The sequence below is a fragment of the Macrobrachium rosenbergii genome, chromosome 12 (genome assembly GCF_040412425.1).
Source record: "Macrobrachium rosenbergii isolate ZJJX-2024 chromosome 12, ASM4041242v1, whole genome shotgun sequence".
In the NCBI taxonomy this organism is placed as follows: Eukaryota; Metazoa; Arthropoda; class Malacostraca; order Decapoda; family Palaemonidae; genus Macrobrachium; species Macrobrachium rosenbergii.
The window spans coordinates 25,010,501-25,027,113 of record NC_089752.1 but is presented as its reverse complement, the minus strand read 5'-3'; the positions used below and the strand labels follow the sequence as shown (position 1 = coordinate 25,027,113).

At 37.0% G+C, this 16,613-nt stretch overlaps 1 protein-coding gene across 1 annotated transcript in view; it reads right to left on the bottom strand.

The window, feature by feature from the left end:
- The window catches only part of LOC136844448 (zwei Ig domain protein zig-8-like), a 356,145-nt gene that overhangs the window by 200,236 nt on the left and 139,296 nt on the right, over positions 1 to 16,613 (bottom strand). The gene's annotated exons all lie outside the window — the stretch shown is intronic.

Below are 16,613 nucleotides of genomic sequence, written 5' to 3'. Positions count from 1 at the left end.
CTGCAGGGCTTTCCAAGAGCCTTTTCCCCATAAAATTATGTTTAGTATTTAGAAGGCAATCAGCTGTCATTCCTTTCTGCAGGGCTTTCCCAGAGCCTTTTCCCTCATACATTGATTTTCAGTACCTAGAAGGCAATCCGCTGGCATTGCTTTCTGCAGGGCTTTCCAAGAGCCTTTTCCCCATAAAATTATGTTTAAGTATTTTAGTTGTAATCAGCTGTCATTCCTTTCTGCAGGGCTTTCCCAGAGCCATTTCCCATAAAATTATGTTTAGTATTTGAAGGTAATCAGCTGTCATTCCTTTCTGCAGGAATTTCCAGAGCCTTTTCCCCTCATACATTGATTTTCAGTACCTAGAAGGCAATCCGCTGGCATTGCTTTCTGCAGGGCTTTCCAAGAGCCTTTTCCCCATAAAATTATGTTTAGTATTTAGAAGGTAATCAGCTGTCATTCCTTTCTGCAGGGCTTTCCAGAGCCTTTTCCTCATACATTGGATTTTCAGTACCTAGAAAGGCAATCCCTGGCATTGCTTTCTAAGGGCTTTCCAAGAGCCTTTCCCCATAAAATTATGTTTAGTATTTAGAAGGTAATCAGCTGTCATTCCTTTCTGCAGGGCTTTCCCAGAGCCTTTTCCCTCATACATTGATTTTCAGTACCTAGAAGGCAATCCGCTGGCATTGCTTTCTGCAGGGCTTTCCAAGAGCCTTTTCCCCATAAAATTATGTTTAGTATTTAGAAGGTAATCAGCTGTCATTCCTTTCTGCAGGGCTTTCCCAGAGCCATTTCCCCATAAAATTATGTTTAGTATTTAGAAGGTAATCAGCTGTCATTCCTTTCTGCAGGGCTTTCCCAGAGCCTTTTCCCTCATACATTGATTTTCAGTACCTAGAAGGCAATCCGCTGGCATTGCTTGCAGGGCTTTCAGAGCCTTTTCCCCATAAAATTATGTTTAGTATTTAGAAGGTAATCAGCTGTCATTCCTTTCTGCAGGGCTTTCCCAGAGCCATTTTCCATAAAATTATGTTTAGTATTTGAAGGTAATCAGCTGTCATTCCTTTCTTTGCAGGAACCTTTTCCCTCATACATTGATTTTCAGTACCTAGAAGGCAATCCGCTGGCATTGCTTTCTGCAGGGCTTTCAAGAGCCTTTTCCCCATAAAATTATGTTTAGTATTTAGAAGGTAATCAGCTGTCATTCCTTTCTGCAGGGCTTTCCAGAGCCATTTCCCCATAAAATTATGTTTAGTATTTAGAAGGTAATCAGCTGTCATTCCTTTCTGCAGGGCTTTCCTAAGAGCCTTTTCCCTCATACATTGATTTTCAGTACCTAGAAGGCAATCCGCTGGCATTTGCTTTCTGCAGGGCTTTCCAAGAGCCTTTCCCATAAAAATTATGTTTAGTATTTAGAAGATGTTAATCATGTCATTCCCTTTCTGCAGGGCTTTCCCAGAGCCATTTCCCCATAAATTATGTTTAGTATTTAGAAGGTAATCAGCTGTCATTCCTTCTTTCTGCAGGGCTTTCCCAGAGCCTTTTCCCTCATACATTGATTTTCAGTACCTAGAAGGCAATCCGCTGGCATTGCTTTCTGCAGGCTTTCAGAGCCTTTCCCCCATAAAATTATGTTTAGTATTTTAGAAGGTAATCAGCTGTCATTCCTTTCTGCAGGCCTTTCCAGAGCCATTTCCCATAAAATTATGTTTAGTATTTAGAAGGTAATCAGCTGTCATTCCTTTCGCAGTGGCTTTCCCAGAGCCTCTTCCTCATACATTGATTTTCAGTACCTAGAAGGCAATCCGCTGGCATTGCTTTCTGCAGGGCTTTCCAAGAGCCTTTTCCCCATAAAATTATGTTTAGTATTTAGAAGGTAATCAGCTGTCATTCCTTTCTGCAGGGCTTTCCCAGAGCCATTTCCCCATAAAATTATGTTTAGTATTTAGAAGGTAATCAGCTGTCATTCCTTTCTGCAGGGCTTTCCCAGAGCCTTTTCCCTCATACATTGATTTTCAGTACCTAGAAGGCAATCCGCTGGCATTGCTTTCTGCAGGGCTTTCCAAGAGCCTTTTCCCCATAAAATTATGTTTTAGTATTTAGAAGGTAATCATTGTCATTCCTTTCTGCAGGCTTTCCCAGAGCTTTCATTTCCCCATAAAATTATGTTTTAGTATTTAGAAGGTAATCAGCTGTCATTCCTTTCTGCAGGGCTTCCCCAGTAATCCTTATCCAGCCTTTCCCTCATACATTGATTTTTCAGTACCTAGAAGGCAATCCGCTGGCATTGTCATTCCTTTCTGCAGGGCTACCAAATCCATGGCATTTTTCCCCCATAAAATTATGTTTAGTATTTAGAAGGTAATCAGCTGTCATTCCTTTCTGCAGGGCTTTCCCAGAGCCATTTCCCATAAAAATGTTTTATTATGTTTAGCCATTTATTTATGAAGGTAATCAGCTGTCATTCCTTTCTGCAGGGCTTTCCCAGAGCCTTTTCCCTCATACATTGATTTTCTGCAGTACCTAGAAGGCAATCCGCTGGCATTGCTTTCTGCAGGGCTTTCAAGAGCCATTTCCCCATAAAATTATGTTTAGTATTTAGAAGGTAATCAGCTGTCATTCCTTTCTGCAGGGCCTTTCCAGAAGGCCATTTCCCATAAAAATTATGTTTAGTATTTAGAAGGTAATCAGCTGTCATTCCTTTCTGCAGGGCTTTCCCAGAGCCATTTCCCCATAAAATTATGTTTAGTATTTAGAAGGTAATCAACTGTCATTCCTTTCTGCAGGGCTTTCCCAGAGCCCTTTCCCCACATAAAATTATGTTTAGTAGAAGGTAATCAGCTGTATTTAGAAGGTAATCAGCTGTCATTCCTTTCTGCAGGGCTTTCCCAGAGCCATTTCCCCCATAAAATTATGTTTAGTATTTAGAAGGTAATCAGCTGTCATTCCTTTCTGCAGGGCTTTCCCAGAGCCCTTTCCCCATAAAATTATGTTTAGTATTTAGAAGGTAATCAGCTGTCATTCCTTTCTGCAGGGCTTTCCCAGAGCCCTTTCCCCATAAAATTATGTTTAGTATTTAGAAGGTAATCAGCTGTCATTCCTTTCTGCAGGGCTTTCCCAGAGCCCTTTCCCCATAAAATTATGTTTAGTATTTAGAAGGCAATCAGCTGTCATTCTTTCTGCAGGGCTTTCCCAGAGCCCTTTCCCCCATAAAATTATGTTTAGTATTTAGAAGGCAATCAGCTGTCATTCCTTTCTGCAGGGCTTCTGCCCAGAGCCTTTTCCCATAAAATTATGTTTAGTATTTAGAAGGCAGTCAGCTGTCATTCCTTTCTGCAGGGCTTTCCCAGAGCCCTTTCCCCATAAAATTATGTTTAGTATTTAGAAGGTAATCAGCTGTCATTCCTTTCTGCAGGGCTTTTCCCAGAGCCCTTTCCCATAAATTATGTTTAGTATTTAGAAGGCAATCAGCTGTCATTCCTTTCTGCAGGGCTTTCCCAGAGCCCTTTCCCCATAAAATTATGTTTAGTATTTAGAAAGCAATCCACTGGATTCCTTTCTGCAGGTTTCCCAGAGTCCTTTCCCCATAAAATTATGTTTAGTATTTAGAAGGCAATCAGCTGTCATTCCTTTCTGCAGGGCTTTCCCAGAGCCTTTTTCTCCATACATTGATTTTCAGTATCTAGAAGGCAATCAGCTGTCATTCCTTTTTACAAGGGTTTCCTAAAGCCCTTTTCCCCATAAATTCATTTTCAGAATTTAGAAGGCAATCAGCTGTCATTCCTTTCTGCAGGCGTTTCCAAAAGCCTGTTCCCCCATACATTTATGTTCAGTATTTAGAAGGCGAGTAGCTGTCATTCCTTTTTGCAGGGGTTTCTAATAGCCCCCTCCCCGCCTTACATTATGCTCATAACTTTACCCCTCTCTTTAAAAAATCTCAATACCCTAAAAGCTTACGATAACCTTACTCACATTACAGGTCCTGGAAGTGAAGGCGAATACAGGCTCGTTTCTGCTTCGGCAATTCTTACACGCGGTATTTCAAGAGCAGCAGAATACACAATCTAAAAGTAATCGACGGAGCGGAAAATTTCTTTTATGGTTCGCGCCGTGTAAGAGAAGCCATCTCAGAAAACTAAGGATAATAGTTATTTATTTTTAATGGTCTTCCGCTCTCATCAGTAAAATTAATTTTACGTCTTCCTCGTTTTACGGTGTTCTTGGGATTATCGTCAATTCTGGGCAATGAGTTCCTTATCTGTCATTACTCTAGATCTCTAAGGTGCGTGATAATACAATTAATAGCTTCTTTTCCAATGGGCAGAAGGATACTCGAACTTCAAAGACTGCGGATATTAATTACCGTAATGCTCCCCTTAACTTGCCAGCTTTATTTCTCCACTGCCATATCATCCCCATAAAATCTATTTATCTTCTTCGCTTTACGGCCCCATAAGCTTGTTACACGGAAACACTGAAAAGAGAATCAATCCAATCCCTTCCGCAGGTATTTACTGGAGTTTAACGCTGTTGTTTTTGGAAAAAGGATATTTCAGAACATTTTCATTTACAACAGGTTTAGCATTATAAACAGCATCGGAAACTATTTTGTAATTCGGACTAGGAATAATCACCTGGAAAACAGGTATATGCCATGAAATAATTTCCTTTGATATATATATATATATATATATATATATATATATATATATATATATATATATATATATATATATATATATATATATATATACATACACATATACATATATACATATATATACAGTATATATGTTAGAGTGAGATTGTGAAACCAGGGATTTCATGATATCCCTGAAATTTTCAGGGAATTCGTGAAATCACCAATTCACTTAGGGACATCTGATCCCCGAATGGCTAGTATTAAACACGGCGAAAAAGTAATTAATCTACACTGTTTCGCCGTGTTTAGTACTAGCCCCTCGGGAATCAAATGTCCCTAAGTTCATTTGATTACGTTTGATCCCCGAGGGGCTAGTACTAAACACGGCGAACAACATCTGATCCCCGAGGGACTAGTGCTAAACACGGCGAAACAGTGTAGCTGAATCACTGTTTCGCAGTGTTTAGTACTAGCCCCTCGGGGATGAAATGTTCCTAAGTGAATTGGTGATTTCACGAATTCCATGAAAATTTCAAGGATTTCGTGAAATCTCTGGTTTCACAATCTTACTGTAACATATATATATACACTGAATGTGGAAATCTAGAGTACAAATATATATTAATACCTTACAATAGAAGAAACATAAAAGTAAATCCACTAAGGCACACACAAGAGAAAAAATAAACCTAACAGCAATACAAAATTATGCAGGCTGCATTACTTTCCGAAATCATTTATAAAACAATGTTCCATAACGAAATCACCCAATTTCTTTAAAATCCACTTTGATGCAATAAATTCACCCAACAGTCGCTTATATGTATTCGTCTTTTTACGTGGATATAAACCTTAGTTGTGCTAACGTATCAACTTGTCTGTCAATATTCACTGTTATTCAGCGGGAGAGTAAAAACGACTCGTAACCTTTTTACGACCTAAATTGTTCGATAAGGAAAGTTGCTGGTTGCGTTACATAATACTCGTGGTCGATCCGGCCTACATGCGTCCCAGTTAAAAGCAATCATTTTTCTTTTTTTATAGTCATGGACATTCAATTATCGTGGAAATGATGTAAAGGCGATAGAAATTGATTAACAGCCCCACGTGCCTGTATTGGCAACTGACGGTGCCAAGCGTGCCTCTGTGCAGGAACCCGGATGCTCGATGATCCTCAGTGTACGGATAATAAAACAAAAATATTCCATAATTTTATTTTTTTTTTTTTGAGTCTCTGTAACGAGTAACTTTTACAAATTCTTACCACGACTTTGCATTTGTACTCTTCTTAATCTATATGTCTATCTCTTTACTTACAAGTGGCTCTTTGGGTTAACTTGGTGTAATCTATTTAACATACATAATTTTCATATTCATAGGAAAAACAAGATGCGTTAATGAAGATCAGCCTTTAATAATAAAATGAAACTTTCATATCTTATCCGATTAGTCCAGTCTCAACTTTACTAAACGCCAAAAAAAGTTCTGATAACTTCCTAAGCCCTACTTCACAGAGGAGAGGAAACTCACAGTACTGGGGCCCAACATCGACTTCGGCAAAAATATCTGGGCAAGGTATGGAAGGGGAAGGGGAAGGGGAAGGGGAGGGGGAAGGGAAGGGGGAGGGGAAGGGGGAGAGGGAGAGGAGAGGAGGAGAGGGGGGAGGGGAGGGGGCAGGAAGGGGTATGGGGCATGGAGGTGGAGAGGAAAGGGGGGGGGAGTGGAAAGAGTTGTGGGAGATGTTACTCGAAGGTGTTGCCGTTCGGTGAGACACACCTGGTTAAATATGCTTGGAAGAACAGCAGGTGTTATCAGGGTTGTTTGGTATTATACTTGCTAAATTGAATCTGTTTTCCACAAAACATTTTGTTCAGATCCACACTACCCATGTAAAAGCAAAAGACTGGTGTTTACGGCATTACAAATTTTGCCTAATTTGCCAGTTCACGTCAATGAATCCTTCAATGACTTTTGTAATTGTGTTTAGTGCGTTCGAATTTTATTTCTCGCAATTCCACTTTTATCGCTTTTGATTCTGCTACTATGAAGTTTCATTTCAGTACACTTTTAAATTTTATTAAACAGTAAAACAGTCATCAATTCGTTCCGGGATTTCGTTTCAAAGTCGTTGCACTGATCACAGTGACATTTAAGCTCATGTTTCAATGAGGTCAAAATTCTTTGGTGAAAAATCTAGTTTCCATGTCAGCGAAAGGAAATGGTACAACTCCTTTCTCCTTGAGCTGACGACAGTATAATTTCTTGCAAATTTCTGAGTGCCACAAAGATGATCATTAAATGCAAGAATATAAAAAGTATACTTATTCAAAGCTAAAGTTGTATAATTAGGTACAAAGTTAAGAGAAAAGTAAAGCGAAATGCAAGAAAAATCGATTTTTATGTGGAAGGAAGTCGAAACAAAAATATTACGCACAATACTTGAGAAATTCATTTTAACAACGCTGTAAAATTTAGAAAACTTGTTGATGATGAAAGTTACTTTCACCCAAACGTGAATAAACGACCAAAAAAAAAAAAAAAAACACTAAAACAGAAAATTCTGGTAATTAAGAATTAGTCTGGGTAAGTAGATAAGTCGAACGAGTGGTCGATTAAGAACCTGAAAGAAATAAGCGTAATCAAAATAATTTCAAAGTAAGTAAGAAGACTGAGAATTTTGCTCCGGATGTTCGGCTAGCCAGTGAAAGATTCTGGTTTCAATTCCACTATGGACCTGGTAGCTGGTCGACTGAGGTTGGTGACAACAAGGATGGAGGAGAGAGAAATAAGAGAGCAAACTTAAGGCAACGGAAAATCAACACCTTCTGGGGCTGCCCTCCTAAGGTGAAAGGCGCGTAGTTTATTTATTGTTTTCTTTTTACTAATAAAACCTTTTATCAGTTTGGAGGCAATGAAGCAAGGTAATATCCTTCCGGTTTCTCAGCAGTATTTGGGGATACGGCTATTCATCCCAGGTAGTGCCGTCAGTGCACCTTACGTTCTGCAATGCAGGCATTACTTACGGGCGTTTGCAGTGTCACTTCGGCCCATAACAGCACTCACTTATTAGCATATTACTGTGCCTCCATTCCCGCTTCCTTTCTTCAGTCTTGCTGTTCAATCTGTTTAACTGTTCCTTCGTAGTGCCACTGTGGGGTTAACTGATAGTTCTACCTTGAGAGCCTTTTACTCCATTTTCTCTGTTTTCTGGATCTTTATCTTGCTGACCATCCACTACAAATCCTCCTTTTTACTGTCCCAGGTGCTGAATGGCCGAAAGTGCCCGAGTGCTTGGCTTGACAGACTAAACTTCACAAAATCATATACATGTCAGACTCTTTTTCTTGAACCTTTTAGGTACACGAGTTTTATATTTACACACACACACACACACACACACACACACACACACACACACACACATATATATATATATATATATATATATATATATATATATATATATATATACAGTATGTATATATACATACATACACACACACACACACACACACACACACACACACACACACATATATATATATATATATATATATATATATATATATATATATATATATTATAAATATGTATGTATATACACCGTACAATCTAATACATAACGTAATACTAATGCTCTTTACAATTCGTGATTTTCATGCGGGGAGGCATAAAGTCACCCAGGATGCGTCAAGTAAAAAGCCTTTTAGTATAAATAAGAACGCCATAGGAAATGGAAGCCGAGAGCAGGGAGCAAAAAACCGTAGCCGAAAAAGAACGAAGCTGTCAGCATGTAAACCAACCAAACCAATGTGGCTATATCTGTGGTCCCATAAAACTGCAGTAAAAAGGATATGGCAATATGATTGGATGTTCCTGAATCACAAAGACATGGAGATACACGGGAGAAATATTGCCTGAGGGCGAACCCTGTTCGTTTCCGAGACATTTTTAAGTCTCAAATATTTACCTAAATAAAGGACCGTCTGCTTGTACAAGAAACAAATGAAAACACCCGAATGACAAAATAACTTCATAACCGGAACTTTCTAATACCTGAAAGAATGACTGAACTTGGGTAAGAAGAAGAACTCACCTTACAGCATGAAATTCAACATTTAGCTGTTGTCTCATTTTATAAATCTGAAATAATTTTTAATCTTTTTATTACCCCAAGTGGGAAAGTCTGGCACGAATTTCTTAAAAATCCTTCTAGAATAAAGCCTGTCTTCTATTTACTACAGTGCAGAATAAACAAACTGAGTTTATTTTTTCTATTGTGTGTATCCGTGAGTAGATTTTTGCGGCACGTAACTGAATTATTCATCAACAAAGACTACATTGAAAAATATTTAAGAAACTGTTCCACGTGATGAAATATACTCAGACATAAGGTATATTTCAATAGTCTTATATCATCCATCAGGTTTTTATTTTCTTTCCTAAAGATTAATGTTTAATGTACCTTCCGTACCCCAGCCAATATTCATATATGCAATGGAATGATGAGGTTTACTTATAAAAGTTAACGAGAGAGCCAATTAAAATAAAAGTAGAACTTACACATTACGAAACCTTTCCGTTACAAAGACATTTCTGTAATTTGCTTTCCAGAAAATAATTGGTTTATAATTAGTTTCTACAGCCTGGATTTTGAACTCGGGCCTAAGCTAACAAAATCACAATGAGAGAGAGAGAGAGAGAGAGAGAGAGAGAGAGAGAGAGAGAGAGAGAGAGAGAGAGAGAGAGAGAGAGAGAGAGTCATTAAATCTATAAGATCAGTAATTTTGTATAATGCCGTACACTCCAAGAAAAACTAGATAATATTTAATAATATATATATATATATATATATATATATATATATATATATATATATATATATATATATATATATATATATATATATATATATATATACTAGCTGATCAACCCGGTGCTTGGGAAAAACTCTGAAGAAACTCAGAAAAATTTTCTTACATCTCCTTTGAATTGATTTGTCTTGTAAAGAATGTGTACTGTCACTGAAAATGATTTTCTTTCCCGTTATTAATAATTCTGTCTTGAATTCATTAAAGAAGACTCTCTGCTCGGGGAAAACGTGACAGTGTCATACAGATTTCCTCAACAAACAGAAATTCACGTATACTGTCAGCGAAAACCTGTACTAACGTTAGCCTTTCTCCCTACCCTCTCTCTCTCTCTCTCTCTCTCTCTCTCTCTCTTCAGTTAACCAGGGACCGTTCAGTCGCCTAATTATCACCTCGTTTTCAAGACTGGTATTCAATCGTTATCGTATAAAACCTACATGGTAGGTTGTCAACTTGACAAACAGCCTCAGAATACCCGTAAGTTATTAGGATACAGTGTCCATTGGCTATATAAATATCAAAGTTTTGCGAACGATAGTATAAAGAGCTGCAACTGCTTTTGGTTTCCTGTACGTGTTAACGAATGCGTTTTACTCTCCTTGACGTTTCTGAGGGAAAGTGTAGGCCAAAGTCTAAATGGTCTGATATAGAAATTGTCGATATATGGTGATTTTATAGTGGATTAAGTACTTAGATATGATGATGGTAATACCTCAAGGTACTTAAGAATTTGTATTTTACTGGTAAGTTATGATTAAGATAAACATTTGCCTTAAGATGAACAATGAAAAAAATGTGTTAATATCGTCGCGAGTAATTTTTTAATGTTTGTGTAGTTTTGTCACAGAAGCATTTAGTCTGCTAATATGCATGCGCGGATGGTGATGGATTTGGTTCATCTCGTCGATGAATTAGTTCTTGATCTTGAAAGTTGTGCCCATAACTACGAAGTTTTTTTCGTGGATTAAGTAGTTAGATATGATGATGATAATACCACAGGGTACTTAAGAATTTGTATTTTATTGGCAAGGTATGATTAAGATATGTTTGGCTTAAAATGAACATTAAAAAAATGTGGTAATTTTGTCACGAGTAAATTTTTAATGAGGGGGTATGTCTGTCACAAAAGCATTTGGTCTGTTGCTACTTTTTTCCGTGGAGAGGGTTCTAAACCACATTTAAACTGATATAGGGTTTCAATGTTGATTTTTTCGAGGTAATAAACAATTACGTTAATAATTCCCATAAATTATGATAAAAATTCATGCAAATTCTGATAAAAAATTGATGTTATAGGGGATCTGGTTTTATTGTTGTAGGTTAATCATACATCTGACAGCGCCTGGAAGAAAAGGTGGGGTGTAAGGTGAAAAATGAGAATTAACCCATAAATCACTGAAGGAAAAGGCGACGTAAAAACGAAAATTTCCTTTGTTTTGTCTGTGTTTGTATGTCTCTCACGAGGTAGGGGTTTGGTTTAGTTATAAACCTTTCTGTGGTGACATAGAGGTCGTGTGCAAAATTCTGTCTGTGTCTGTCAAGCGGTCCATATTTCTAAAGTATTCAAACAAATATACCAACATTTACTTTTATATATATATATACATATATATATATATATATATATATATATATATATATATATATATATATATATATATATATATATATATATATATATATATATATATATACTAGCTGACCAACCCAGTGCTGCCTGGAAAAAATCTGAATAACAACCTACTGGTAGGCCGTTAAAACTCTGAATAACAGTCTACGGGGAGTGGGAGGGCCGAGAGTAGGGGGAAGAGGAGGGAGAAAGGGGATAAAAGTGAAAAGATAGAAGAGGAGGGGGAATGGGGAAGGGAGGGAAAATGTAGGGGAAGTGGAAGTGGAAGGGAAGGTGGAGGGAGGGGGATGTGAGTGGGAGGGGAGGGGAATAGAGGAGGCAGGGATAGGGGTAGGGGGAGGGAAGGGAAAAAGGGAAGAGTGGAGGGGATGGGGAGGGAGGGTGAGGGGAAGATAAAACCTACATGGTCAGCTTGACAAACAGCTTCAGAATATCCGTAAGTTATTAGGATACAGTGTCCATTGTCTATATAAATTTTAAATTATTATCACGATGGTAATTTTCTACACAGTAAAAAGAGCTGCAACTGTTTTCGGTGTCCTGTGCGTGCTAACGAACGCGTTTCAGTTTCCTTTGGCGTTTCCGAGGGAAAGTGTAGGCCGAAGTCTGAACGGTCTAATATAGCAATTGTCGATATATGGTGATTTTTTAATGGATTAAGTACTTAGATATGATGATGGTAATACTTCAAGGTACTTAAGATTTTGTATTTTATTGGCGTATAATTAAGATGCATTTGGCTTAAGATGAACACTGAAAAAATGTGTTAATTTCGTCGCGAGTAATTTTTTAATGAGAAGCTAGTTTTGTCAGAATCATTTAATATACTAATATATAGAAACTCTCGATATAAGGGGGAAAGGAAGTTACATTTCCCTATTAGAAATGAATGAACAACATCACTGAACAAAGACAATAAATCAAAGATCTTATATTTCTACGATTCGTGCTTGGGTGTGTCTGTGTATTTGTGTGTGTGTGTGCGGGGAGGGGGGAGAGAAGGTCTGTCTGCCTTTCGACAGTAGACGGACCTTTTGTCAATTACACGAAATTCACTCCACAACAAATCGAAGGAGACTCTTTCTAGATATGATGATGTTAATACCTCAAGGTACTTAATAATTTGTATTTAATTGGCAGTGTCTAATTAGGATACGTTTGGCTTAGGATGAACCCTGAAAAAATGTAGTAATTTCGTTTCGAGTAAATTTTTAATGAAGGGGTAGATCTGTCACGGGATCATTTTGTGAACTAATACGCATGCGCTGATGGCGATGAATTAGTTCTTGATCTCCAAAGTTATGCACGTAACTACCAATTTGGTCTGTCATTACTTTTTTCCGTGGCGAGAATTGTAAGGTCTGATTGGTATGGTGGTATCAGTTATATTTTGAATGACATTGCCTTATGACTAAATGAAGTAATTCTTATAGTCAAACACATCTGTATGGCTGTCACTGGGCAGGAGTTTGATTTTGAGTTCTAAACCTTTCTGGGGTGACATAGAGGCCGTGTGCAAAATTTTGTTCGGGTCTGTTAAGTGGTTCAGATTTCTAGTGGATAAACAAATAGAAAAACATTCTCTTTATATATATATATATATATATATATATATATATATATATATATATATATATATATATATATATATATATATATAAAAATTAAGTTACAAACGTCCTTTTTATCGATTCGCTCTATCAGAAATATATTTTCATATATATTTATTTTGAAGGGGAATTTTTAGTTGATAATAAGTTCGTCGTCTCTTGGGCTCGAGCCCACGACGAACTTATCAACTAAAAAATTCCCCTTTGGGTAACATATATGAAAATATATTATTTCTGAGGTAGAGCGAATTCGATATTAAAGGACGTTCGTAGCCTAATGCTTATATATGAATCACGGTGATGTGATAAAATTCATTCATATATATATATATATATATATATATATATATATATATATATATATATATATATATATATATATATATATATATATATATACTGTATATATATAACCATTGTCTTTTACAATAAATACACTTTAAAAACGACTTACATAAAAGACAGAAATGTGTAAAATCAATTCTTTGTAAGTTTACTAAATTCTACTGAAACACATTTGTTTCTTCTTGATACCGTGAATATAACATAAAAAAAAACCCAACCCGCGAAATTAATGGAAACAAGAAAAAGAATGAGAAAATTTTGTCGGCGAATATCGGATGAGCTGACTGCAAATATATTTTGTGTTTCAGGGACGCTTAAAATATTAATAAATAAAAAATGTAAAACCAGACAACATGCAAAGACCCGGGATTTCAGACCTAAAGAATAAGAACTTTTTATTATTATTATTATTATTATTATTATTATTATTATTATTATTATTCAGTACATGAACCCTCTTCATATGGAGCAAGCCAACATGGGGCCATTGACTTGAAATATGGCGTTCATTAGAAAGAAGTAACAGAAGGTAGCCTAATGGGAAATACAGAAAGAAGAGATTAGGTATTAAAAAAAATATATGTGAATTATTGAAATAGAGGGAGAATTGTTTTATGCAGGCATTGCATTTTCGCTTGACTTTTTGAGGTTCCAATCGCACGACATCATCGGGGAGATTGTTCCACAGTCCAACGGTGAGAGGAAAAAAGGACCTCTGGAACCGAGAAGCTCGACAGCGGGGCACATTTGCTGCATGTTGGCGCTGCATATTTGTGAACATGACAACAGTGTCGCTGAAGATTATATTACATAAAACGTTTTATATAAAAGCAAAACCAACCAATTCGCCGAATATTTAATGGGCAAATAGACAGCACCCAAAAACCTAATTTCTAACGTAATCATAATTCCTACATCATATTAGGTTGTATAATTTTCCAATCGCTTGAGATCGGAAGAAATTGCATTAGCATTCTCATATACAATGACAAACGAAGAGTTAAAGTTATTGAATATCTTCATTCAGGGCTATTAACTGAATGGATAAGTTACAGTCAACATTTCCTTCCAGGTAAGTAAACATTTCTAATTAAATAGCTATTCTCGAAGTTACAGTTTATGATTTGAAGTTTGAATATTCTAAAGGGTCAATATTTTCTTAATCATATAACTTGAAATGCCATTTTGGTGCAGTAAAAAAAAAAGATATATATATATATATACAAGTGTAATGAATACCGAGTAATCACAAGAGAGGATCCTTTAAGCAGCATTGCAATAATTTATTTGGATCTTTACAACAGGATGCCAGTTGCAACAGCAGCTTTTGGTGTACTTTTTGAGGACTACGCAGTCCAAAGAAAACGTCTTAAAGTTTAACCGATATCTGAAAAAAGGTTTACTGTGATTCATTTCCATTTTCAATATATGGATTTCTATGAGGCCTAGTTGGTACTTCAGTTCAGTAATTAGCTCTGTAACCAAAGTTGCTGTTGGTGATCTAGTCTGAAGAATTTTCAAAAATATGCCAAATTCATCTGAAAGCAAAGGCATTTCGAGTTCTGTATAATCTAAGCTTCTGAGTTTCACTCTTCTGATGTCGCCTGAATCTGGTATAAAATAAGCACTAAGGTTCTCAAACGAACCTTTCCTCTTTATACGAGGTAAAAGATGCTGACAAGATGCACAGATGGTTGTACCGAAATATGTGACTGGGCGAAAGCATATACGGGAATACTGCCATAAAATTTATGATAATGACAGCCGAGGAAGGTACGAAATCTTTATTAATTTGGAATTCATGCTAATTAGTACCTTATCTTTTGAAATTCAGAGAGCTACTTGTAATTTCTTCTAAGTTAGTCGACACAATTAAAATTCCTAACTCAACCTAATGAAAAATGAACAATACAATATGAATTTAGTTAACTTTAATCGTACATGGTATACAGTTTAATAAAATAACTGATATTCAAATGTCCCTCAGTGGACAGCAAAAGTTTTCGCAAACATCCTAGCAGAACAGGTTGACGTTACTTCTTCAATAAAAACTCTAGTAAAAATAGGTTTAAAGAATTGATGAATGAGCGAACACACTGTATCAAAAGGCAACGAAACAAGAGGTGCTCAGGAATATTTGCATAAATCATCGTACAATACAAATTTTTAGGCACTCGCTTCTACCGTTGTGTAAAGAATTCTCGCCTCTCTCTGTTTTTCACGATTCGTGTAAAAGTACAAGTGCAAAATTGCACATTTTAAATATTCTGCTTTCTCTTTTTCCTCTTCCTTTCGGGTTACTTATTTTTATTTACTTTTCAAAACTGCTCTCTCTCTCTCTCTCTCTCTCTCTCTCTCTCTCTCTCTCATCGCTGCTCATCTACGTATTTCTATCTTCCAGACCTGGTCTCTCTCTTGGAAAATAGGAAAGCTAAAGAATTAAATAAAAAAGATGACAAGGTCAAGAGAATAAATGGTCTTATAAGCCAGCGAGAGAAGAGGGCAAAGGGCGCAGGAAAAATAGTGAAGAAACAAGGGGAAGGAAGCTAGATATAGTAATGTCTTAGAAAGTGATGAAGCTTCAGAACAGGTTAGTGGTGCAAAGCAATCCAGGAAAAAATGTTAGAGCTTAGTAGGATGATGCTGGGGAACAGAAATATCATGGCAGAACTGAGGAAGGAGGCAGTCAATATGAGGCATGCAACTGCTACAATGAAAGGTAAAGGTGAAAGTGAGGGAACCAGCGAAGGGATGTGAACGGGAAAATGAAAAAAGGTTTACGCATTGTAACATTTCCGGGCTGATTTCACAAGAGCAAACCTGACTTTATTCTCAAAAGTCAGGGAACAAACTGATAGTTTTGCCAACAAAAATAAACAAGAGGAAAATGAAATAATGCTTTGGTTGAAAGCTACGAAAGTGGGAGAGGAATTAAGGAATCTTTAGCTCGAATTAAGATCATTTGAATTATAGCCCACACAGGTAGTAATAAGGTAGGGAACTAGGCCTCTAGCTAAGGACCATGAGTGCTCGGTCAACACAATAGCAGAGAAATCAAACAGCGGAACAGTTGTACAAATACTACCCAGGGGTCATTACACCTTGTGGAAAGCCATAGGCATTAATAAAAGTACTGTTATTTAAAAACGAGTAGAATTCTTTGGTACGTGAAAGGTGTTTGCAGGTAAACAGTATAGCTTAAGTAGAGACAGAAAAGTTAAGTATACCTTAGTTTAACCAGACCACTGAGCTGATTAACAGTTCTCCTAGGGCTGGCCCGAAGGATTAGACTTATTTTACGTGGCTAAGAACCAAGTAGTTACCTAGCAACGGGACCTACAGCTTATTGTGGAATCCGAACCAAATTATACCGAGAAATGAATTTCTATCACCAGGAATAAATTCCTCTAATTCTTCATTGGCCGTCCGAAGACTCAAACTCTGGCCTAGCAGAGTGCTAGCCGAGAACTCTACCGATTCGTCCAACGAGGAACTAAGTACAAGTGAGTGAGGCAGGCCACAAA